This window comes from Carassius carassius, chromosome 16 (assembly GCF_963082965.1).
Source record: "Carassius carassius chromosome 16, fCarCar2.1, whole genome shotgun sequence".
Classification (NCBI taxonomy): domain Eukaryota; kingdom Metazoa; phylum Chordata; class Actinopteri; order Cypriniformes; family Cyprinidae; genus Carassius; species Carassius carassius.
The window spans coordinates 829,871-856,955 of record NC_081770.1 but is presented as its reverse complement, the minus strand read 5'-3'; the positions used below and the strand labels follow the sequence as shown (position 1 = coordinate 856,955).

Here is a 27,085-nt window from a genome sequence, read left to right as displayed (position 1 = left end):
CCCCCCCCCCCACCTTTCATATTTTTATTATTATTTTTTTTTTTTAGCTGAAAAGATGTAAAGGAAGCAGTCAGCCCAGTGGTGTTTCCGAAGAGGTATTCCTTCAGAAATGGAGAAGACAGAAAGCTGCGGAGGCAGACATTTGCAGCAGTAAGTATGTGATAGTTTGACCTTTTTATCAAACTGCTGTTATAAATTGCACAGCATTTGTTGTTTCTTAAACTGTTCACAAACTTCTTCAAAGTTTATTATTACATTCACATATTATAGTTGCATTTCAAGGGGTGGTGTAGTACAGGGTTTATGTGGGGTAGTAAAAGGTAGTAAATTAAATTATGCCAAATTAAGGCCAGTAAAAAGTAGTAAAGGTAGTATATTTTCGAAGCCCCATCTAACTGGGTCTATATCATGGGTGTCCAAACTACGGCCAGTAGTCCAGTTTTTATTGGCCCGCAGCCAGGGTCCGAAATTAACACCAGCCAAGCGCTAAGTGCGGTTAGATTTTCCGTTTGGCGAGTAAATCTCAAATATCCGCCACACTGGTGGGTGAATGTTCATCATACCAAAATAGTAATAACAAATATTACAGTTGCCTTTTGTAATGTTATGATGCCTGGAAATTAGTTCAAATCTCCTGCGAATCTAGAGCGAGCGAGCGAGCAAAAGCGTGCATGCAAACCGTGTAGCGAGCGCGCGGCAGAGAGGGAGAGACCTTGCGTGTGTGTGTGCGTGTGTCTCTCTCTCTCTCTCTCTCTCTCTCATGCAGTGGTGACGCGTTCATATAAACGGCACCTAAACGCTGTAAAAAAATATTATGACATTTTAATTGTGTCAGCTGCAAAGATGAAGTTGACACTGACTCGCGATCTTCGCAGTAGTGAACGCGCCGGAGAAAAATGCATTTCTTACGAATTAGCCTATAGCCTACTTTTAAATTAGTTTTGAATGGTTCTGTTTAAAAGTAGAAATTTCAAGCTTTCTGTAGATAATAGATATAGGATATTTCTAACTTGTTTAGGTCTGTGAGGCGAGTAGCCTAGGCTACTTATACGCTGAGTTTCGGTTCATGTCTGAACGTGTTGTGATTATACAAAATAATGAAACATGCATTAAAATTAAGATAAAATTAATACAAAACGAAATTCGTTTCAAAGAGAGGCTTTGTGTTTTGTGTTTGATGTCTCTGTGAAAGTTTTAAAAGCATCCTTAATGGAGAACGAACGGTTAGGCTACATAACATGTTTTTTTTCCTCAAATGCAAACACGAAATAAAAGACAAAATACTTTTTAAAAAGACAAACCATCAATTTTTTTTTGGGGGGGGGGGGGGGGATATGGATTTATAGCTTTTGAAAAAAAAAATATGGATGGATTAATAGCGTTTTGGAAAAAAATATGGATGGATTTATAGCGTTTTGGAAAAAAATATGGATGGATTTATAGCGTTTTGGAAAAAAATATGGATGGATTTATAGCGTTTTGGGAAAAATATGGATGGATTTATAGCGTTTTGGAAAAAAATATGGATGGATTAATAGCATTTTGGAAAAAAATATGGATGGATTTATAGCGTTTTGGGAAAAAAAATATGGATGGATTTATAGCGTTTTGGAAAAAAATATGGATGGATTAATAGCATTTTGGAAAAAAATATGGATGGATTTATAGCGTTTTGGGAAAAAAAATATGGATGGATTTATAGCGTTTTGAAAAAAAATACGGATGGATTTATAGCGTTTTGGAAAAAATATGGATGGATTAATAGCGTTTTGGAAAAAAATATGGATGGATTAATAGCGTTTTGAAAAAAAATACGGATGGATTTATAGCGTTTTGGAAAAAAATATGGATGGATTAATAGCGTTTTGGAAAAAAATATGGATGGATTTATAGCGTTTTGGGAAAAAAAATATGGATGGATTTATAGCGTTTTGAAAAAAAATATGGATGGATTTATAGCGTTTTGGAAAAAATATGGATGGATTAATAGCGTTTTGGAAAAAAATATGGATGGATTAATAGCGTTTTGGAAAAAAATATGGATGGATTTATAGCGTTTTGAAAAAAAAAATATGGATGGATTAATAGCGTTTTGGAAAAAAATATGGATGGATTAATAGCGTTTTGGGAAAAATATGGATGGATTAATAGCGTTTTGGAAAAAAATATGGATGGATTAATAGCGTTTTGGAAAAAAATATGGATGGATTAATAGCGTTTTGGAAAAAAATATGGATGGATTTATAGCGTTTTGGAAAAAAAAATATGGATGTATTTATAGCGTTTTGGAAAAAAATATGGATGGATTTATAGCGTTTTGGAAAAAATATGGATGGATTTATAGCGTTTTGGAAAAAAAATATGGATGGATTTATAGCGTTTTGGAAAAAAAAATATGGATGGATTTATAGCGTTTTGAAAAAAAAAATATGGATGGATTTATAGCGTTTTGAAAAAAAATACGGATGGATTTATAGCGTTTTGGAAAAAAATATGGATGGATTAATAGCGTTTTGGAAAAAATATGGATGGATTAATAGCGTTTTGGAAAAAAATATGGATGGATTAATAGCGTTTTGGAAAAAAATATGGATGGATTAATAGCGTTTTGGAAAAAAATATGGATGGATTAATAGCGTTTTGGAAAAAAATATGGATGGATTAATAGCGTTTTGGAAAAAAATATGGATGGATTAATAGCGTTTTGGAAAAAAAATATGGATGGATTTATAGCGTTTTGGAAAAAAATATGGATGGATTAATAGCGTTTTGGAAAAAATATGTATGGATTAATAGCGTTTTGGAAAAAAATATGGATGGATTTATAGCGTTTTGAAAAAAAAATATGGATGGATTAATAGCGTTTTGGAAAAAAATATGGATGGATTAATAGCGTTTTGGGAAAAATATGGATGGATTAATAGCGTTTTGGAAAAAAATATGGATGGATTTATAGCGTTTTGGAAAAAAATATGGATGGATTAATAGCGTTTTGGAAAAAAATATGGATGGATTAATAGCGTTTTGAAAAAAAATATGGATGGGTTTATAGCGTTTTGGAAAAAAATATGGATGGATTTATAGCGTTTTGGAAAAAAATATGGATGGATTAATAGCGTTTTGGAAAAAATATGTATGGATTAATAGCGTTTTGGAAAAAAATATGGATGGATTTATAGCGTTTTGAAAAAAAAATATCGATGGATTAATAGCGTTTTGGAAAAAAATATGGATGATTAATAGCGTTTTGGGAAAAATATGGATGGATTAATAGCGTTTTGGAAAAAAATATGGATGGATTTATAGCGTTTTGGAAAAAAAAATATGGATGGATTTATAGCGTTTTGGAAAAAATATGGATGGATTAATAGCGTTTTGGAAAAAAATATGGATGGATTTATAGCGTTTTGGAAAAAAAATATGGATGGATTTATAGCGTTTTGGAAAAAAAAATATGGATGGATTTATAGCGTTTTGAAAAAAAAATATGGATGGATTTATAGCGTTTTGAAAAAAAATACGGATGGATTTATAGCGTTTTGGAAAAAAATATGGATGGATTAATAGCGTTTTGGAAAAAAATATGGATGGATTAATAGCGTTTTGGAAAAAAATATGGATGGATTAATAGCGTTTTGGAAAAAAATATGGATGGATTAATAGCGTTTTGGAAAAAAATATGGATGGATTAATAGCGTTTTGGAAAAAAATATGGATGGATTTATAGCGTTTTGGAAAAAAAATATGGATGGATTTATAGCGTTTTGGAAAAAAAAATATGGATGGATTTATAGCGTTTTGAAAAAAAAAATATGGATGGATTTATAGCGTTTAGAAAAAAAATACGGATGGATTTATAGTGTTTTGGAAAAAAATATGGATGGATTAATAGCGTTTTGGAAAAAATATGGATGGATTAATAGCGTTTTGGAAAAAAATATGGATGGATTAATAGTGTTTTGGAAAAAAATATGGATGGATTAATAGCGTTTTGGAAAAAAATATGGATGGATTAATAGCGTTTTGGAAAAAAATATGGATGGATTAATAGCGTTTTGGAAAAAAATATGGATGGATTTATAGCGTTTTGGAAAAAAATATGGATGGATTAATAGCGTTTTGGAAAAAATATGTATGGATTAATAGCGTTTTGGAAAAAAATATGGATGGATTTATAGCGTTTTGAAAAAAAAATATGGATGGATTAATAGCGTTTTGGAAAAAAATATGGATGGATTAATAGCGTTTTGGGAAAAATATGGATGGATTAATAGCGTTTTGGAAAAAAATATGGATGGATTTATAGCGTTTTGGAAAAAAAAATATGGATGTATTTATAGCGTTTTGGAAAAAAATATGGATGGATTTATAGCGTTTTGGAAAAAATATGGATGGATTTATAGCGTTTTGGAAAAAAAAATATGGATGGATTTATAGCGTTTTGGAAAAAAAAATATGGATGGATTAATAGCGTTTTGGAAAAAATATGGATGGATTAATAGCGTTTTGGAAAAAAATATGGATGGATTAATAGCGTTTTGGAAAAAAATATGGATGGATTAATAGCGTTTTGGAAAAACATATGGATGGATTAATAGCGTTTTGGAAAAAAATATGGATGGATTTATAGCGTTTTGGAAAAAAAATATGGATGGATTAATAGCGTTTTGGAAAAAATATGGATGGATTAATAGCGTTTTGGGAAAAATATGGATGGATTTATAGCGTTTTGGAAAAAAATATGGATGGATTAATAGCGTTTTGGAAAAAAATATGGATGGATTTATAGCGTTTTGGAAAAAATATGGATGGATTAATAGCGTTTTGGAAAAAAATATGGATGGATTAATAGCCTTTTGAAAAAAAATATGGATGGATTTATAGCGTTTTGGAAAAAAAAATATGGATGGATTAATAGCGTTTTGGAAAAAATATGGATGGATTAATAGCGTTTTGGAAAAAATATGGATGGATTTATATCGTTTTGGAATGACGTCACGCGATGTGTATGTTGGGCGGTTCAAGCTGGTAGCTTGGCGGTAAACCTCTGCTCCGCGCGAGTTTACCAAGTAAATATGGGCAAGTGCAAGTTTTCGGACCTCTGGCTGGAGGACGCTCGGTTTAAAGACTGGCTTAGGCCAGTAGTTGGAAACAGCCGAGAAGCTTTTTGCAACGTTTGCAAGAAAACGATAAATATTATATATATATATATATATATATATATATATATATATATATATATATATATATATATATATATATATATATATATATATATTATATTATATTATTACACATTGTGTAGCTGTTCATTCTAAAAGTCCAGTCTGTCTTCTATTTTTTATGTAATTGTTACTCTTTGACATATTGAGTAAATCCTATGGACCAAGGCCTGTTGTGATATCTTGATTAATCCAAGTCCTATGGTAGAGTTCCCTCTTACTTGAATGTAGCTCAATCACTTGCCCTAACACACATGCACACTCACATACACCTACAGAACATTTCCTGACTTTCTCTTTCTCGCTCTCTATGGTTCTCTATCTCTCCCTCCCAGTGTTGAAATTAAGTTATAATTAAATATGTTATTAATTCATTTTGGAAAGATATTTCATGTCTTTACTTGTCACTTTACTTAACACTTAACACTGCTACAGTTGAAGTTTGAAGCCGTGTTGGAAGTAAAAATATTGTGATGGTAGTAAAATAGGTGGTAAAAAGGTAGTAAATTCAATTTAAGAATCTCTGTATAAACCCTGTAGTAGTTTATCCAATGAGAATTGTACACTACATCACAGAAGAATGTCTAGCAAACAAATGGTTTTTCTTCCTGCTGTCTCTAGAGCCCACAGGATGTAGATTACATCTGTAGAAAGGAAATATGGCCAGGATGTTTTTCACCAAGGATCGCTCAACTCTGAGCAGGAGGACAGAACGAACTCGATAAACTTCGGACCTATAGCCCACGTCCTGGTCTGAACATCCGAACTCATGAGGAAATATACATTGTCATTGAGATAAAAGGAGACAACACAGAAGGGAGACAGAAGAAAAAAAATAAGAAGGGAGGAGGGATTGCAGAGAGGCAAACACAGAAATATCTGATAGTGGTCATGATATAATCTAACACTGTATAATGGCTAAAATTGTTTTTGCTCACAATTATAATCATATATCATAATATAAACACAGCAACAGAATGTGGACTCATACACATGGTTTATTTAATCTCATGTAATGTGCTGATTTATTAGGCTTTTTATTATATAAAATAACACCAAAGACTTATGCACTCAGTCTGTCTACATTATGAAAACTGGTGAAACAAAGAATAATTTTATAACAGTTAAATTCCTAATAGTTATTCCACTATTTCCAAATTAAAATAGCCTTTTTCTGTATTAATAAAACAGCAGTGGTTAAGTAAGTGCATTTATTCATCTTCCACAATCACAAACAGTATATTCGAGATCTCATGACGCGTTGATTTAGATCGATGAACTCCAGCTTGTTACCGCTGATGTTCACTCAGAAAGTCGTCCACACAGAGATCAGTCATTAGTCGGCGACAGCATTTGACAACTCATTTATAAAAATCATTTCAGGTTTAAGAAGTGTTTCAACATTGCATCAGCTACTGATGAACACATTGATTTTATTTGAATCATCACTCTGTAGTTTATTTAATCATGTATTATTGTGTATTTGGAAGGCGTTTGTCTTTCAAACACATTAAAACACACAGAATCACAAACTTTTGTCATCTGATCCTCTTTCACCAAATATATTTACTTGAAGTACCCCTGAGATTTAAAAAATATATATTTTAATAATTATCACATTTGCATGTTCATGGTTTTCTGATGTTGGTTATGTCCACATGACATGCAGGTAAACTAATGAAATGTTAAACTTTTTTTAGTAAGATTTATTTTATTTTATGAAAGGGAAAGTGAAAGTGAAAGTGACGTGACATTCAGCCAAGTATGGTGACCCATACTCAGAATTCATTCTCTGCTTTTTAACTCATCCGAGGTGCACACACACCAGGGCTGGACTGGGACAAAAAATCGGCCCGGGCATTTTTACCCAGACCGGCCCACTATATGATCATAAACACCACCCATCTTTGCACGCCCTTAATTATATGCATACCAACTCCTATTCATTTAAACTACTAATGCCATGTAATGAGTGAGTATAAGAACGAGTGAGAGTTAACAGATGAAATAAGTCAAAATTGTATATTTATTAATACAGTTGAACTATACTCCACAGCGGTGAATCCTAAAACCTATAAGCGGCTCTGGCATAGCAATACCAGTGTTTCTTACAGGGTTTTTGTTAAAACTATGGTGGTGTGTCCTCGGTCCTTCTAGGGGGGTTCGGGGGGTTCGGGGGCATACCTCATCCACCCACCCCCACGTGAAAATTTTTTGTGCATTTTAATGTTAAATTCATTAATCTGGTGCACTTTGAGAGTTCAAAATTAAAAGCTCCAACCCATATTCAGTGTGCAAATTAAACAAAGAAAAATTCAAACCTCTTTTAGTTACAGTGTCTATTTACATTACACCTATACATAATAATAGTTAAAATATTAATCCAATGACAGTAATAGCCATATTTTGTAAAACAAATGCACAAAAAATAAAGGAAACTTTCTTAATTAGTTGTACCAATTTCTATACTTGAAAGAGATAAGCACTTGATCTTTTATTTTGAGCAAACTGCATCAAGCTTTTATTTTGGCGGAAAACATGGTTTACAAACGCCTCTTATTAAATTTCTAGTGAATTGCGGTAATCGTCAACTATGCAGATGTGGAAATAATCTACACTCATGACATGGCCTAAGTGTTTTGAAAGTAGTTATGCTTACCGCAGGCTCTACACTTTCTCATCTCTCTCCTGATCCTCCGTCCTCACTATCATCATCTGCCACAGGAGCTGATGAAGGTCAGAAAACATATATTTTGACACAGTTTACAGTGTCTGCTTTAAGGGCCTGGTTCTATTTTTTCACGCTATTTATCTGCACATTCCTTGCGTTTCTTCTCCATCTTTTTTTACAGATACACACTGACACTGCTGCCGCTCGCTCACTCGTTTAAAGTTGTGATTGGGCCAGCCCAGTGTCAATCAAGAAAAGAGCCAATGGGCCGCTGATCTACGTGTTTCATGGGCTGGTCTGTCAGAAAAAAAAACTAACACTGACTTTGACCAATGCATTACACCGGCACAAACCCAGCGCCGCCTATTAAGCAAAACAAAACAAAACGAATGGGCGGCCGATGTACAATTTTTTGGGCCGTTTAAAAAAAAAAAAAAAAAATGAGTATGAGATATCGGCCCAAAAAGCACGTCGGCCCACCGGGCAAATGTCCGGTATGCCCAATGGCCAGTCCAGCCATGACACACACACACTGTGAACACACACCCGGAGCAGTGGGCATCATTTATGCTGCGGCGCCCGGGGAGCAGTTGGGGGTTCAGTGCCTTGCTCAAGGACATCTCAGTCGTGGTATTGAAAGAGGAGAGAGCACTGTTCATGGGATCTGCTGTGAGTCTGGAAGACGTGGTCAAGATGGCGGCGAGGTAGGAGGTGTTTCTGAAGTGTCATCAGGAAAGTTTAAGGTTGGATGATATTACAACCAAAATAGTGTACATATTGTATATGAATGAACAAATATAAGAGATTGGCAATTAATCTCTCACTTTGAGGTGAATTTATGGGTAGAAGAAAACATAAACAAGCTCCAGTTGCTACCATGTTAGTGCCTGCGCATGAGTCAAGGATGAATGTCCAAAGTACATGTGAAGTTACCCTGGATGCTAACGTTACCTTTTCATCAGAGAACAAAAACCAATCGAAGATGGAAGAGACACTGAACAAATGGTTTGACTCTCAACTCAAACTTTGCGATATCCTTGCTACTCCTCTTCCTGACACCCCCATTAAGCCAAGTTTGAAAAAGTCTAAGCGCGAGCACAATGAGCGTTATGACACGTCTGCTGAAATTTTGTCGGCTATTCGCGAGTTTCGCAATGAGATGTCCCCAAAAATTTCAACAATTAACAAGACAACCGCCATTACCGCAAGAAATGATGGTACACACAGATCCATTAATATCCTATTTGCTCGTCGTCGTTACCGGGATGCTGTCTGGCAAGCTGCCAGAGATTTAAAGTTCCTCCACGACAACAAGCTGCGTCTCACTGAGGCTTTATCCCCAGAGGACAGGATGGCAAGAGAAAAACTTTGGCCCTTAGTCAAGAAAGCCCAAGATGAAGGGGAAAAGGCTTCTCTCCGTGGATCGTTTGCTCTGATTGACGGGAAGAGATTTGACTTCGCCAATGTGAAGTAGTAGCATTGCATTCTCCCATTCTTTCCGGTTTGAGGTGAAATTCAGCTATTGTATTTTAGCTGGTTATGCTGGTAAATTAATGCCTCATATTCAGTCAGACTGATTTATTAATGTTTCAATCTTCAATATTCATTTCTAAACGTGTCTTGTTTTGATTTTCGGTGGCACTGATTAGTATTTTTGCCCAATTTGCCAGTTCATTTGGCGTGAGAAGTGATTATCTAGATTCAAGATGAGTCATTCTGTCTGTTCTATGACCACAGTGGGTTGTTTATCATTCCTTCCTTTAAAGTAAAGTTTCCTTACAGTTTCTTCAGTCGTTGGTACATATTTTCTTTTTATTTATTTTTTATTTATTTATTTTTCTACTAGTCATGTATTTCAAGTTTAGTTCATTCTCTGTTATGTCCTTAAATGTTAGATGTATGTGGGATGTGGTAAAGAGGAAAGCTATTTTTTTTTTTTTTAAAAAAGCTGCGAAACTGATTTAATTTTTCTTCAGGAAACACAGTGGTGTGAGTCAGATGTAAAATTCTGGAAGAATCAATGGGGAAATGTAATCTTTTGTAGCCATGGTACTAATCACTCAGCTGGGGTTTCAATTCTTTTGCAGAGATTTAAGGGGCAAATTCTGGAGGTATTAAATTCAAATGAAGGTAGACGGATTATTATTACGTTAAAACAAGATAATTCAACTTTTATTATTTGCAATTTATATGGCTGTAACTCCCTCTCTGCTAACAAAATTGTATTTTCTCAAATTACTTGTAAATTGACAGAACTGCTGAGTAAATACCCGGGCTCCTTTCTAATTTTAGGCGGTGACTTTAATGAGTGTTTAGATAACACACTGTACAGATTTCCTCCTAGAAGCAATGAAGGTCTCAATATTAATCATAATTCAAATAATATTTTATCAATATCTTCCTCTCTCTCCCTTACAGATCCTTGGCATTTTTTTCATCCTGACATAAAGGACTGGTAAAATGTCTCTAAATTCTAGAATTGATTTCTTTTTAGTTTCATCATCAGCCCTGCAATTTGTTAAAAGTGTATCCCATTCCTTCGCTCCCCTTTCTGATCACAAGCAAATCATTTTAAAATTAGGTCGTAATGATGAAAGTCGGAAGTTACGTGGTTATTGGAAATGTTATAACTGTCTTTTAAATGATAATATCTTCAATGGCAATATAAAAAAAAATAATTAACTCTATGTTCTCTGATAAAATGAATGAGTACAGAGCCCATTGGGAATTGTTTTAATACAGAGCTAGACAAATAGCTATAAAAAGAAGTAATGTTTAAAAACATCAAAAAAATTAATTAACTGAACAAAAGGAAAGAATAAATTCTTTATCGATGGGTAATTTATCTCAGGAAGAGGAGTTAGAATTAAGGCAATTACATCTACAAATTAATCAAGCATATCTAGATATTGCTTAAGGTGCCTTTGTTAGGTCCAGGGCTAAATGGCTGGAAGAAGGAGAAATTAATTCTAGTTATTAGAAGAGGAACTGCAAGCGAAATTCTCTGACTGTTCTTAATATTAATGGTGTCAACTGTATAGATCCTAATTTGATATCTAATTTTGTCACAGCCTTCTATAAAAACATTTACACATCTGTGTTTGATAAACACAATTGCGATAATTTTATAAAGAAAGTGCAAGCTCATGTTCCAGTTATTGATCCTGACTTTAAAGCCTTGTGTGACTCTGATTTGACTATTGAAGAAATTCGGATAGCACTTCACTCAACTAGGAGAGGAAAATCTCCAGGGTGTGATGGATTAACTGTTGAGTTTTATATTCATTTTTGGGAGTTAATCAAACATCTATTGCTTTTTATGTACAAAGAATGTGTTGATATAAAAGAAATGACGGCATCAATGAAAAAAGGCATTATCTCCCTTGTTCCCAAACCAGACAAGGACCCTCTTTTAATAGATAATTGGCATCCAATTACACTCCTGACTTGATTATAAAATTTTAGCCTTGATTTTTGCTAATAGACTAAAGGTAAAACTGAATCAGTTGATCGCAGAGACACAATCAGGTTTTTTAAAAGATAGGCATATCTGTAACAATATAATACACTCTAAAGCTGTAATTCTTTTCTTAGATTTTTATAGAGCTTTTGACACGCTTGAGCATGAATTTCTTTTGCAGACTCTCAAGTTATTTGGTTTTGGTGACTTTTTTGTTAATATTATTGAAATTAACCGCGGTGTCAGACAGGGCTGTCCAATCTCCCCTTTTTTGTTTCTTTTAGTTACAGAAGTATTATCCATGAAAAAAGCTTGGAAGGTATATCCATCTTTGATAGAGAAATTAAAATCTCCCAGTTGGCTGATGACACGACTCTTTTTTTGAAAGATAAGAGTCAATTAACAAAGGCTATAAATGTAATTGAGCAGTTTTCATGTGCTTCTGGATTGAAACTGAATATGTCCAAGTGTGAGATAATGACTATTGGTATCTCTGTAAAAGAGACTGTAAGGTATCTTGGTATTTATTTAACAAAAATTTAGCAGCTCGACGACAGCTAAATTTTTTCTGGACGTGTAAAAAAAAAAAAAAAGCATCTTTAATCTTTGCCTCCAAAGAGACCTTTCCCTTTATGGGAGGGTTCTTCTGTCCAAAGCAGAAGGGTTATCTCGTTTTGTATATCTTTCGCTTTCTCTTTTTGTTAATGACTCTACTGCTAAAGCAATTAACAAAGTTTTTCTAGACTTCATATGGAAAAACATACCTCACAAGCTAAAAAAAACAGTTCTTTCAAATTGTGAAAAAAAAAGGTGGACTTGAAGTGTTAGATTTTAGTGATACAGTGAATACCTTTCGGATAAATTGGATCAAAAAGTGCTTAACAAATCCTAATTTTATATGTTTTTTTTCCCCGAATTATATATTTACCAAAATTGGTGGCCTTCCCTTTATATTGAAATGTAATTGCTTGCCAGCCAGATTGCCAGTTGCACTTTCTAAATTTCATCAGCAGGCCCTTCTTGCTTGGAAATTATGCTACACCCACACTTTTTCACCTCATATAACTTTTCTATGGAACAACTCTAATATAAGAATTAGGAATAAATTTGTTTTTCTCTCTTCTTGGTTTAACAGAAATATAATTGGAATTCTCTCTATTTTTGATAAATCTGGTAATTTTTTTTCTTATGAAGAATTTATGTCTGTTCACAATTTCCCTTTACCATTTAAAGAATATAATGCAGTGCTTAAAGCAATTCCTTCTGGTCTAAGTCTATTAAATGTCATCTAACCTTTAATAAGAGTGTCACCTATATTGTTAATTTTTTTTTTATTTTGTTTGGGAAGTTTTTTATTCACAAGCAAAAATTCTCTAAATCGCAGCCTACTTTCCCTCATTTCTTTATTAAAATTGATTCATGTCTGAAGTCTCTAAGGTTAAGTAAAAACAAGAAAAGTGACAGATTCCTGAAATATTATGACAATATTTTTGGTCTTACCACTGATGCATAATGTTTTCTCTGTGTATTCCTTTTATATATATATATATATATATATATATATATATATATATATATATATATATATATATATATATATATATATATATATATACAGTACAGACCAGAAGTTTGGACACCCCTTCTCATTCAAAGAGTTTTCTTTATTTTCATGACTATGAAAATTGTAGATTCACACTGAAACTTTTAGTCTGTGTTTTGTAGGAACTAACCTTCAAATACACTTCACTGTCATTCCTTTAGCTTTATATATGTGTGTGTGTGCATCATTACAGTTTGTAAAAAGGGTTCATATGTGTATCTCTGCAATCACTAGAAATCAGAAGACTTCCAGTTTCATCAGGTTTGCATTTGATTTACAGTCATCTACTATCAAGATCAGTCCATTCACTATGATGTTTATGAAAATCGATTTCTGTTTATTGAAAAGAAACTTGTAATACATTCAATCCCAATGTATTTACTTATGTTCTTTTTGTTGCATTATTTTTTTCCCCTTAGTAATTGCAGGTCGTGTACATGAATGCAGCAAATAACAACCGGGCCTCGACATCATACCAATTCTTCTCAGAAGCAGTCCAGAAATTTGGCATACTCTCAAGGCAAGTACAGTAAAGAAAAAAAATTATTTTGAATTTTCTTTAAACCTGGGTCAAGATAGACCAAGGACTGGAGGATGTACAGATCGCCAGGTTCATGTTTCCTTCAAGAGGCACGGACCAACATAGTTTCATAATCAAAGGTGAATAGATATGAGGTAGGGGATAGATATGAGGTTTTAGTTACCCTGTCAGCACACTGCTGTTTATGTGTTAATCTAAGTGGATTTTTAATTATGTATTTTCTAAATCTTCAGGACATCAAAGAGCCATATCTAGACTGGGTCATATCTGTGATTTATTTTATTTTTTATTTTATTTTTTTACCCCATATGTGTAGAAAAAAAAACCTGACAAAGCAAATCCAGTTCTTTGACAGGTAAATTAGCACCAGTTGAATTCAGCAGGTGTTTGAGTGTCCTCAACCCATCCAAACTCCTAGAGAATTAACATTATTGAACAACTGCTCTGAAATCTAGCTTCTAGCTACTAGCTTCTCTATTCTTGTATTCTATTTTTTATATTTATTATAGAATTAACAAAATGCAAAATAGGCCTCTAACACTAGCTTGTTCTTGTTTTCTTTTTATTATATAAAATATATATTGCTATGTCAACATCTAAATGTAGCTCTTCAATATCTTAATGATTTAGCAGTTAAATACATAGTTAAAAATCCACATGGACATATGCATGAACAGCAGTGTGGAGACAGAGTAAAGAGAGCAGGGTCTCCATACCTCATATCTCTCAGATTAGTACATTTTGTGTGAATCAGTCCAATGTGCCACAGCTGCTCTGAGCTTCGACTGCCTTCTGAGGAGAGTGCATGAAGAGTCCAGGCTTCTGCATATGTGTCCAAGTCTGCCTGGATGCTTGAGAGAAAAGTGTACTGTACACTAAATAGATCCTCAATAAGTCAGCATGTCTGAGTCCTTGATTCTGACCACACCAAATGCAGCCAATCCTTAGAAATAGGTTTAAAAACAGATCAGTTATTTATTAATAATTGTAAGATATTTTGTTACATAAAAGTGACATTAAAAGCTACATACAGATAACTAAAGTTACTAAATTTAGGACTAAATGACAATTTCAGACAACTGTACTTTACCTTTGATTATGGACACCTTTACCAGATATGAAACTATGTTGGTCCGTGCCTCTTGAAGAAAACATGAACCTGGCGATCTGTACATCCTCCAGTCCATGGTCTCCCTTGACCCTGATTTAAAGAAAAAAAAATGCAATACATTTCCGAAAAAAAGAAAAGAAAATTCAAATGTTTTTTTCTTTACTGTACATGTGTGTGTGTGTGTGTGTGTGTGTGTGTGTGTGTGTGTATCTGTGTGCATCATTACAGTCTGTAAAAAGGGTTAATGTGTGTATCTCTTATCACAAGACTGCAATCACTAGCAATCAGAAGACTTCCAGTTAATCAAGTATCTAGAAAATATCTACTCTATGAACAATGCATTAAATGACATTAAATAAAGACAAAAATAAATAAAACAATGAAATGATAACTCACATGTATCTGGTCCACTGATGAAGTCATGGGACAAGTCAAGTGAATTATTATTCATTTTCTAACAGGCGTCCAATACTGACTTCAGGAAAAGGGGAATAACCAATGACATTTGAGTAAAACAGCTAAAACAGCAAGCCCCGCCCCACGACTGACAAAAATAAAATTGTTCGTGCGAGCAGAGGTGAGAAGATTGAGCGCGAGGATGTGGGGAATGACCATGCGCGTGCGCGAGGGCTTGTATTGCGCGCGAGGGAGTTTGAAATGAGCTCACAGGCTCCCGTTTCCTCGCGTCCGATTTAGTTTTCCTCTCGCGGAAGTGATTTACCGCGCGAGCAAGCATCAGTTGTATTCTCGGTTATTATTGGCATTGATTTGCCGTCATACATCAGAAGAGACACACTGGTGTGAGAGATCATATGTGCTTTGAGTGTGAGTAGACTTTTATTACAACTGAACATTTGAAACTGCACCAGAGGATTCACACTGGAGAGAAACCTTACCAGTGTTCACACTGTGACAAGAGATTCATTCGGTCAGGAGACCTGAAATCACACCAGAGGACTCTGGAGAGAAACTGTATCACTGCTCTGCATGTGGTAAGAGTTTCACTCAATAGTTTTCTCTACGAAGTCATCAAATAAACAATCACAATAACTAGTTTATCTTCACAGGTGTATTCCAGAAAGGAGGTTCAACAAACTCAACAAAGAGTTGAGGCGTCTCCCACAGCTTTGCTCATAGGTAATAAACTTATTCTCCATGGGAAATGTACTTGAAAAGTCTTGGTTCCCTGCATCACGAATCGGGTGAGCTGGAAGTTTCCACAGAGTTGAAATTTGCTCTGACTAATGTGCGGTCACCTACAAGCAAACATTTAATCTTAAAGGATTTCTTTGATTCTCAGAATTTGAACATTTTATTTTTAACAGAGACCTGGTTACATACTAGTGATACTAAGTTCACTTTCTGAGTTGCTAACATCTAACAGTGTTTTTTTTTTAATTCCCCGCGGGTCTCTGGTGGCAGCGGTGGTTTGACCACTATTTTAAAATGAGCTTGAATTGTCGGACTCTGCACACTACACATTATGCTAGTTTTGTGTTGTTTCAGTTCTGTGCTGTGGTCTATCGTCCTCCAAAATTCAACAAGCCGAATAAGAGATTTTACAGACTTTTTGGGCGATGTATGTTTAAAATATGATAACATTTTAATAATGGGGGACTTCATTCATTTGAAAGTTCATTTATTTCAGTAAATCAACTCAAATGACACATCTGTGTTACGTATGTTTTATTTATTAGTTGTTTTAAGAAGGCTTTGAGTTTAAAACATACTGTAATGCCACCATAAGAGGATTAAGATTGCTATATTATTCTCTCTATTCTGCATTTCACCTCTGTTGTAATTTATTTCTAATAAACCTGACATTGTATATTAATTATTGTGGTGACTGTAAGTAAGCAGGTGGCGTTCAGCACCATGGACAGCAGCATCAGTGCCACCCTGTGATGTTCAGGACCAGGGATAGCTCCATCAGTGCCACCCTGTGATGTTCAGGACCATGTTCAGCAGCATCAGTGCCACCCTGTGATGTTCAGGACCAGGGATAGCTCCATCAGTGCCACCCTGTGATGTTCAGGACCAGGGATAGCTCCATCAGTGCCACCCTGTGATGTTCAGGACCATGTTCAGCAGCATCAGTGCCACCCTGTGATGTTCAGGACCAGGGATAGCTCCATCAGTGCCACCCTGTGATGTTCAGGACCATGTTCAGCAGCATCAGTGCCACCCTGTGATGTTCAGGACCAGGGATAGCTCCTCCAACACAGGTGTGCACAGTTTCTCCTCTGACAGGGAGCCTCAGCTGCATCTCGTTTAACTCTGCGTGGAGGACACTTGGTATACAGCAACCTACAAAGGGCTCCAACATAATGAAAAAACCAGACACAGATGATAAACAAGTACTGAGCAATGTGAATGTTAGAGACTCATATTATATTTATAACAATCACAGTTGATGTTCAAATTGTATTTTAGGGCAGTTTTTGAAGACAGATAAACAAGAAATGTTGTGACAACCTGGACAGAAGTGTGAATTGACCATAATATTGTATGTTAGGTGTAAGATTCGTTAAACCTTGTTTGCTAGAATACATCTAATTAAGTACACAATACTCCCACATTTGCTCGGTCCTGCAGAGTTTCGCTTCAGTTTTGCCAATCTGACACACCCTATGTTGAAAAACAAAATCCTTAAAATATAAATGTTATGTTTAGTGCGAAAAAAGTAATAAGTTGGCAATATGATTATTGTTATAACTGCAATAAAATAATGTGTAACTAGTTGAAATTAAATCCTTGCTGTAAATAAATAAATGCTGTTTTTTCTATGATAAAATATATATGGGTATTATAAATTATTAAGCATATTCATATGTTAACACGGGCTAATAAAATGGAAAACAACCAGAGGTCAGAAACGCTACAAGTAAGGCGAAATGTAAAAAAGCACAAGTAATAAGATAAATATTCATATTTAAAACTGTAAAGAAAACATTTTGATTGGAGCATGTAAATTACCAGTTGGTAAATACGTTTTTAAAAACATTGTAAGGAAATATACGAACGTGATAACAACTTTTATAAAACGTTGTGATAAAAACGAATTTATAACGTCAAAAAAACGACATTTTGAAGCTGAGGTAGAGGATTGTATTTATTTTAAACTAAATTATGTATTGGTTGAATTTTCTATTCTATTATATGTGTTCAAGAAACATCCATTGAAGTTCTGTAATTAATCTCTGTGTGTGTGTGTGTGTGTGTGTGTGTGTGTGTGTGTGTGTGTGTGTGTGTGTGTGTGTGTGTTATAAATTAATTTATTAAACATTTGAATTTTTAATATCTATATATTTGGCTTCCTTGGCACATTTACCTGGCAATCCTATATATACGTTTACTAACTCATGAGTTTGCATTAAAGAAAATGAAAATGTTTGTTATAAATAAATAAAAAACAGTAAATTATTATAGAATACTTTTACCACATAAAATTCTAGAATGGTGAGCCAAACAGAACCTGAAGTAGATAATTGACTCCAAATTTTATTAATAGTTGAATTAGGTGTTAAAGCAGTTAATCTCTGTGTTAAGGGTTGCTTGAAAATTACAGGTGTGTTGGAACTTAAGTCCAGGACAGATGGAGACCCCTATACAAATCTCATGATCTTTTTGGGTACTTCTACACACTGCAGTAGAGCAGAGGTTCCCAACCATGTTACCATTTCATGTTTTACAGTCTGCACATTTTGTATCTCTCCTTATCTGACACACACCCTTCAGGTCTTGCAGTCTAATGACCTGATGAGTGGAGTCAGGTGTGTTTATGAGGAAGACAAATGTGCAGTGCTGGTGGGGACTATTCTGGATGTTATAAACATTCCCTTTTGTAAAGAAGTTATTAAGAAAATTATCACAAATCAAAAATTAAGAAGAAATGGCAGGTCAAGAAGGACATGCATAATAGTGGAAGAAAATATTAGTGTACAGAAATTTATTAATACGCAGGTGTGTTTAGAAGGAACAGAAGGGAGGAATTCATTGTATCCAAGTGATGGATTTGACTTTATTGTTATTTTCAAGCCTACTTGCTACAACTTATTGCTATTTATTAAAATCACTGCCTGTTAAATAAAACATAACGAAATAAAAATAAGTAAATAAATAGAAATAAACTTGAAAAAAAAAATACAAAAATATAGAGAATGCAGGTAAGTTAACACATCTCATTGCTTTAGCAGCTAACAACAACAGTCAATTAAAATACATAAATTATGTCAATACAATATTAACATTTAACATTATTTGATATTTTAAAAATATATATTTCTGCTCTGATTCCCGACCTGCAGCTGAAATATAATGTAAATATTTTTCCACCATCAAATATTAGCGATTCATACATTTCACTCATTTATATATAAATCAATTATATAAAACTTTACTGTCACAATAGTGAATTAGATCAATGCATTTATTTCCATTCAAAGGGATTGAAACCAAATTAATAACAGTCGACTTAAACGATTCCTTATGGTGCCCTCTAGTGGGCAACGTTAATATAACAGCCTTCATCTTTTCTAATGGTTTGAGCAGGGGTTATATTACCAATAATTCAATTATAATAGATGTATGAATTTCTGATGCTCTGGAGGAGAAAAGCAAATTCTAAACCAGGGGTTCTCAACTGATCAGGGTTGGAGCTTAACTCTGAAGGAAAGTGGACCTTGAGGACCAGAGATGACAACCCCTACTGAGCATCATAAATTCATCCATCTATTATAATTGCCCTTCTTTTTGGTCATAATTTACCATGTTTTTCCTTTGTTGTAAAAAAAAAAAAAACTATATTTTGACAATAAATTGATAAAACATAAGAAACTAAGCATGTTTTCTCAGAATACCTTGTTCTCCACGTCATGTTTAAGAAAATGTTGAATGACAAAGAGAATTAAGGCGAGATCACTAAAACAAGGCAAACAACAACAACAACAACAACAAATGTTCATGGGCTCTAAGGGCTAGTAAAAAAGAATCCCCCCTTCAGTGATGTTTTCTGCCCGAAGCGGGCCTCCAAGCTGCCTCCACACCGGCCATGGGACTGTGCCATAGATCTGCTGCCGGGTGAACCAGTGCCTAGGGGACGGATCTATCCCCTATCCGTTCCCGAGGAGAAGGCCATGGAGGATTACATCAGGGAGGCGCTGGCTCAAGGATACATCCGCCCATCTACCTCCCCTGCTGCTTCGAGTTTCTTCTTCGTGGCCAAGAAGGATGGAGGTTTGCGGCCATGTATCGACTATAGAGCCCTGAATAAAATTACTCAGAAGTTTCGCTATCCTCTTCCCCTCGTCCCAGCGGCCCTAGAACATCTCCGTGGTGCCACTGTATTCTCCAAGTTGGACCTCCGCAGTGCGTATAACCTCATCCGGATACGCGAGGGGGACGAGTGGAAGACCGCCTTCATCACCCCTACTGGCCACTACGAGTACTGCGTGATGCCGTATGGGCTAGTAAACGCCCCCTCCGTATTCCAGGATTTCATGCATGAGGTGCTCCGGGATTTCCTCCATCAATTCGTCCTGGTGTATATCGATGACATCCTGATATATTCCCGGAGCCAGGCCGAACATCGACGCCACGTTGCGGAGGTCCTGCAACGCCTGAGGGACTTCCAGCTCTACCTAAAAGCAGAGAAGTGCTCATTCCATCAGTCCTCAGTGCTGTTCCTTGGCTATACCATCGACCGCAGTGGCATCCGGATGGACGAGGGGAAGGTAAGCGCCGTCCGGGATTGGCCCGTTCCTACCACCATCAAGGAACTACAGCGATTCCTGGGCTTCGCAAACTTCTACAGACGATTCATTCAGAACTTTAGTACCATCACCAGTCCTCTAACCAACCTCCTTCGTCAGAAGCCCAAGTCCCTGTCTTGGACTCCAGCTGCCACCGAAGCCTTCCAGGCCCTGAAGCTGGCCTTTACGACCAGCCCACTCCTCGTGCATCCTAACCCAGATTTACCATTCGTCGTGGAAGTGGACGCCTCTACCACCGAAGTGGGTGCGGTCCTGTCTCAGCAGCAGGGGATGCCCAGCCGCCTCCATCCATGTGCCTTCTTCCCCAGGAAGCTCAACCCGGCGGAGGTAAACTACGACATTGGCAACAGGGAGCTACTTGCCATCAAGCTTGCCCTGGAGGAGTGGAGACATTGGCTGGAGGGAGCCAAACACCCCTTTCAAGTTCTCACTGACCATAAAAACCTGGAATACCTTAGAGCAGCCAAGAGACTCAACCCCAGACAAGCCCGCTGGGCGCTATTCTTCACCCGCTTCCAGTTCTCCATCACTTACCGCCCTGGGGCAAAGAATGTCAAGGCCGATGCTCTGTCCAGATGTTACTCACCCGAAGAGAGGTCTGAGAACCCCGAACCCATCCTCCCAGACAAAGTTATTGTTGCCCCTATCACTTGGTCTGCCGAAACCCTACCTCCAGCCGAAACTCCTGCCAACTCTCCGCCGGGTTGCCCACCAGGGCACCAGTACATCCCCAGGACACGTCGCACTCCTCTCATCCACGCCACCCATACATCACTTGGCACTGGTCACCCGGGGGTCAATGAAATCCTCTCGTTGCTACGGGAACGCTTCTGGTGGCCCAACATGGCCTCGGATGTCAGAAGGTACGTGAGTGGATGTAACAGCTTCGCCATGTCCAAGAGTCCTCGCCATCTACCATCTGGCAAACTTCATCCTCTGCCCGTCCCCAACCGCCCGTGGTCACACCTGGGAGTGGATTTCATGACCGACCTTCCTCCCTCTGACAATAACACATGTATTCTGATTGTTGTGGATAGATTTTCTAAAGCATGTCGTCTTCTTCCTCTGAAGGGTCTCCCCACTGCCATGGAAATGGCAGAACTGATGTTTAACCATGTCTTCAGGTACTTCGGCATCCCAGAGGACATAGTGTCGAATCGGGGCCCCCAATTCATCTCCCGGGTATGGAAAGCATTTCACTCCCTGCTAGGTGTGGCCATCAGCCTGTCCTCCGGCTACCACCCGCAGTCCAACGGGCAGACGGAAAGGAAGGTTCAGGAGATTGGACGCTTCCTCCGTACCTTCTGTCACGGCCACCAGAACTCCTGGAACCAATTCCTGGGGTGGGCCGAGTACGCACAGAACTCCCTCCAACAACCCACCACCGGACTCACACCCTTCCAGTGCGTACTCGGCTACCAGCCACCCCTGTTTCCCTGGTCTGGAGAGCCCTCTGACGTTCCCGCGGTCGACTATTGGTTCCGGGAGAGCGGGAGGGTCTGGGACGCGGCCCATCACCAAATTCAACGGATGCTCCGTAGACGCAGGACGGCAGCCGACCTTCGCCGTTCCGAGGCCCCCCAGTACCAACCCGGTCAGAAGGTCTGGCTGTCTACCCGGGACATCCGCCTGCGTCTACCCTGCCGCAAGCTTAGTCCCAGATTCATTGGCCCGTTCACTATCACTCAGCAGATCAATCCGGTCACCTACAAACTGCAACTTCCTCCCGAGTACCGGATTCACCCCACATTCCATGTCTCACTCCTGAAACCTCACCATCCTTCTGTTCTTCCCTCCACAGAACCTGGCGAGACGGAAGCCCCCCCTCCTCTCCTCCTAGATGACGGCGCAGCCTACTCGGTCAAGGACATCCTGGACTCCCGGCGGCGTGGTGGGCAGCTTGAGTACCTAGTGGACTAGGAAGTATACGGTCCAGAGGAACGCTCCTGGGTCCCACGCAACGACCTCTTGGACCCCTCCTTGCTGGATACCTTCCACTCAAGACACCCCAACCGACCAGCTCCCAGGGGTAGAGGACGCCCACCACGACGTCGGGGTCCCCGGCCCTCAGGAGCGGGCCCTGGGGAGGGGGGTACTGTCACAAACACGCCAGGTTCCTCCTCCACACAATCATGACGCACACCCTCACCTGAGTACTAATCATCACCACCTGATCCGCATCACCTTCATCCACCTCAGCACCACAAAAGCCACACACACGCACTCAGTCATTGTCCGGTCACGTTCGCGACAAGATCATTCCTGCGCTAACTATTAGGACTAACTCCTCTTTACCTTCTCTCCAAGGATAACCTCCGAAGTCTCTTCTTCCGTCTTCTCTCCAAGGATTACCTCCAAGATCCTCCTAAAGACCCCACGGTGCGTGTGTGTGGTACCCTCCTTCCCGGCACGGATCCCAGCACCCATCCACTCCTCGTCAATTCAGTTCTTCAGGGTAGACTCAGAAAAGTCATTATCTACCCGCCATAAGCGGAGGCTGGCACTGCGGTGCCAGGCGAACAAGGCTTTAGGCAGTCATTCATGATGTGGGTAAGAAGTTAAATGTGACTGTTTACTAGGGTTGGGTACCAGACTCGGTACTTTTAAGGGCACTGACCGAATTACGTCGTTACTACCGAGTACCGGTTCACCATAAATCAATCGGTACCACATTTCGCGTCGTGACAATCGTGTGTTTCCGTCTCATACGAGGACATAAACGCATGTCCGTCATCTCCAGAGCAGCTCTGAGAGTTAAGTCACTTCATCAGAATTTTACCGTTTCATTTGAGAAAAACTACCATCATGTCATACACACACACAGAGAAACTGTTTAGAGACTAGAGTTTAGAGACCTCTCAATGTAACATTAAAAATAATACTAACACTAATGTAATAATTATAAACTATCAACACTACCTTTTAAGTAATATATCACAAATTTTCTTCCATGTTTTAATTTTAACAGTATAAAGCTCAGTTGTGCAGCTTTGTTTGACAAAATAGTTTCATTAAGTATAAATTAATATTATCTTCATTTGATTACCAGAAAATACACAACACAGAATTTGTGGGAAATCTTTTTATAGAAATTGAATTAAAAAGAAAAAAAGAATAATATGGTTGTTTTTATGAATTAAATTAAGTAGCTATAGCCTATATTTACTGGTAAATATTACAGTGAACAAACATCACAGACAATGGCAGACCAGGGCAGCTCTGCCATAATGTCAATAACACTTATATAAATAACTTACAGTTTCTGTACAGTTATTGATGTATCTCTTAAGTACTGAAAAAATTTACTGTTGGGTACCGGTACCGATTAAAATGTGAACGGTACCCAACCCTACTGTTTACACAATAGCTGATGCGAGAGTAAGTGTAACATAAAGCAATTTGGCAACCGTGTTAATCTCTTGTTGCATGGGGCGCATTTCTAACAACATAGGGCTATTTAGATTAGAGCCCGATCGATATGGATTTTTGGGGGCCGATGTCGATATTAACTCGAAAAGAGCCGATTTATAAGCCGATATTTTGATTTTGAAAATAAACTGGATATTAGACCCCTTTCCTATAAACTGCACTTACACAACATTCAATAGCAAAATATCTGCCTGCTCTATGTATGTGGGCTGTATAAACCATTTTCCAGAAGGGATTTATGTTAAAAAAAGCCTTAGATTACAGTCTCAATGACTAAACAATTGCACATCAAAAGTATATATATTTAATGATAAAAAAAACAGTCTGATTTTAAACATTTAACTTTTTTACTTTCTTCCAGTTGAAGCTGGTTTTAACAGTCTGTGTGTGTACTGTAAATAAATTATAATACTAAAGTTAAAGTATTTGCAGAAGTAGTCCCACACTTTGCTGCTACAGCATTCACCTTTTTAAGCCGTCTGTAGGCAGAAAGAGAGACATAGAAAGAATAAGCATGTGTATTAATAATATCACCATGTATCACTCATGTCATCATTAGAATTATAATAATAATAAACAGGGATCTCCTACATAGGCAAAAATGAGAAATATATATATATATATTTATTTGTCAAGCAATAGGTATTACCTATTACCTACTTATATTTAACAATATTATTACAACATTTTCCTGTTATGTCTGTAAAGCTGCTTTGAAACAATCTGTAAAAAAGAAAAAAAGCGCTTGTTCAGCTCACATTTATTTACATGTCCCCTCTGGTTTAATCATTGCTGACGCACCTACTGTAGTTACTGTAACTACACTATATTTGCTCTCACAGACACATTCACAACAGACCCGTATCTCTTCTCCTCTTCTCTTTGTGCAGTCTGAATCAAAACATCGCCATGCACTGGCGAACGTAAAGTTAGCCTACTGTTACCGGAAGATTATGGAATCAATTCGAAGTTGAATGGTTAACGTTAGTGTCATGAACACACCGCTGTCAATTTTGAGAAGAACCACCTTCAAACAAGTTAATAGCAAGCATTTAAGGGGCCTGCTAAAAAAGGAAGCTATATTAGCGTTAGAGTAACGTAACAGTTGTTGTTTTTTCGAGGCACGCTGTACATAACTTCTAGTCATTGACTACACGCGGCCCCCTGCCACAGTTACGCGGTCATTATGTGGGAAACACTGCAGATATATTTAGAATAAGTTAAACGCTAACGTTATAGTTTGACCTCTTATTGACGTTCGCGCTCTTCCACTGATAAACATGGTATTAGCTTTGTGGCTAATCTAATATAGCAATGCATTAGCGGCTGTAAGTGATGTAACAGAATATTTAGAAGTAAAGCCCTGCATTTCAGCCCTAGCCCGACTTATTTATGCCCCTAGGGCCAGGCTTCGGGCCAATTTTCACGTTATAGCTCACATGCTGGCCGGGCCTCGGGCCTTTTTTGGGTTATCATTCTATTTATATTTTTAGACATTGACATTGACATTTAGAAGTTGACGTCAACGATAGAAAAACAAACATAGACATTTCATAACCTCATAACTTTCATAATCTGATAATTCAACCCGTTATAATTACACTGACATACTGACATGACAGTCTCACGCACGCACGCACGCTTTTCCGTCAGCGCGACCCACGATTATACTTCACTTATATCCACTTACTGTAGTAGTAGCTATTATAGACCTCTAAATTAATGTATTAATCATAGCCTAGTTGGCCAACTAATAATTATAAAATGATGATTCATGCAGCGGCGATCATTTCTGTGTCTGCACCTGTTGCTGGGGGCCACGCAGCAAAAAAGAGAGCGCTGGCCGAGTTTGAAAACATTGTGGAGCAGGACGAGGATGACGACGATGAAGTACAGCAATACATGCGCCTCAATCACAACATGGAAGGTGATGGACGAGATGTGCTGCTATGGTGGAAACAGCACGAGACTGTCAAGACTGGCTCGCTCTGTGTTTAGTGTCCCGCCAGCAGCAGCAGTGAACGTGTCTTAAGCGCAGCGGGAAGAGTGATAGAAGAGAGGACTGGGTTAACACCTTCCACTCTGGATGCTTTTCTTTTTCTCCACGATGCTCTGTAAGAGACTGTTCTAACTTTTCATTTGACTGGACTTTATTTTTGTTTAACTGTTGGAAACTAATGGAAAAAAGAATGGACATGTTCTGTGGTGCATTTTTGAGGTAAGATAACCTGCAAGTTTGTTTTTAATTAATTTAATTTGTTAAGATTGTAGGCTATTTCTCATTTCGTTTGCGAGCGCTGTTGCGAGCCTGCCTCAGTATTTCAATTTAATTTTTTATTTTACTCACTGTGGCTTAATAAATAAACATATATTGAACTAACTGTCTGTGTGATATGCTTGAAGTGTTTTATACCTATGGATTTTATTGTAGCCAAATAAAGTATTAGCGTTAATTTGAGAGGCTTAATTGATTAAATATGTTTTAGGCTACTCGCTGTCGGCTCGGCTGATTAACGTAAATCTTCATTTAAAAAAAAATGCTCCAAACATTTTTCTAAATTAACTTGATAAAGAAATGAAAAGAAACATAACACAAAACTGACCCCTTTTTTAATTGTTGCAAATAGGGCAGGCTTCTGCTGTGTAATAAAATAAATAAATAAATAAATAAATAAAAACACGGGCTCGTGTCGGACTCGGGCTGATAATTCTGATGAGCTGTCGAACATGGGTCGGGCTAGGGCCTGAGCGTCTCGGGCCAGGGCCGGGCTCGGGCGTGCAGGGCTCTACTTCTCGTAGTATTTCGACTTTCTTCTCGTAGTATTTCGACTTTATCCTCGTAATATTTCAACTTTATTTTCGTAATATTTCGACTTTACTCTGGTAATATTTCGACTTACTCTCGTAATATTTCGACTTTACTCTGGTAATATTTCACTTTACTCTGGTAATATTTCGACTTACACTCGTAATATTTCGACTTTACTCTCGTAATATTTCGACTTTACTCTGGTAATATTTTGACTTACACTCGTAATATTTCGACTTACTCGTAATATTTCGACTTTACTCTTGTACTATTTCGACTTTAAATATTTCAACTTTACTCTGGTAATATTTCGACTTTGATAATATTTCAACTTTACTCTGGTAATATTTCGACTTTGATAATATTTCGACTTACACTTGTAATATTTCGACTTACTCTTGTAATATGGTGGTGATGGCGCAGTGGATAAGACACATGCCTTTGGTGTGAGAGACCCGGGTTTGAATC

At 37.3% G+C, this 27,085-nt stretch overlaps 1 protein-coding gene and 1 long non-coding RNA gene across 3 annotated transcripts in view; both read left to right on the top strand.

The window, feature by feature from the left end:
• Positions 1 to 27,085, top strand: part of LOC132159374 (NACHT, LRR and PYD domains-containing protein 3-like) — a 229,444-nt gene that overhangs the window by 127,056 nt on the left and 75,303 nt on the right. The gene's annotated exons all lie outside the window — the stretch shown is intronic.
• LOC132159033 (uncharacterized) lies at positions 15,216 to 16,442 on the top strand. Its single transcript, XR_009437740.1, has 2 exons — positions 15,216 to 15,600; positions 15,676 to 16,442. It is a non-coding gene; the product is annotated as an uncharacterized LOC132159033 (long non-coding RNA).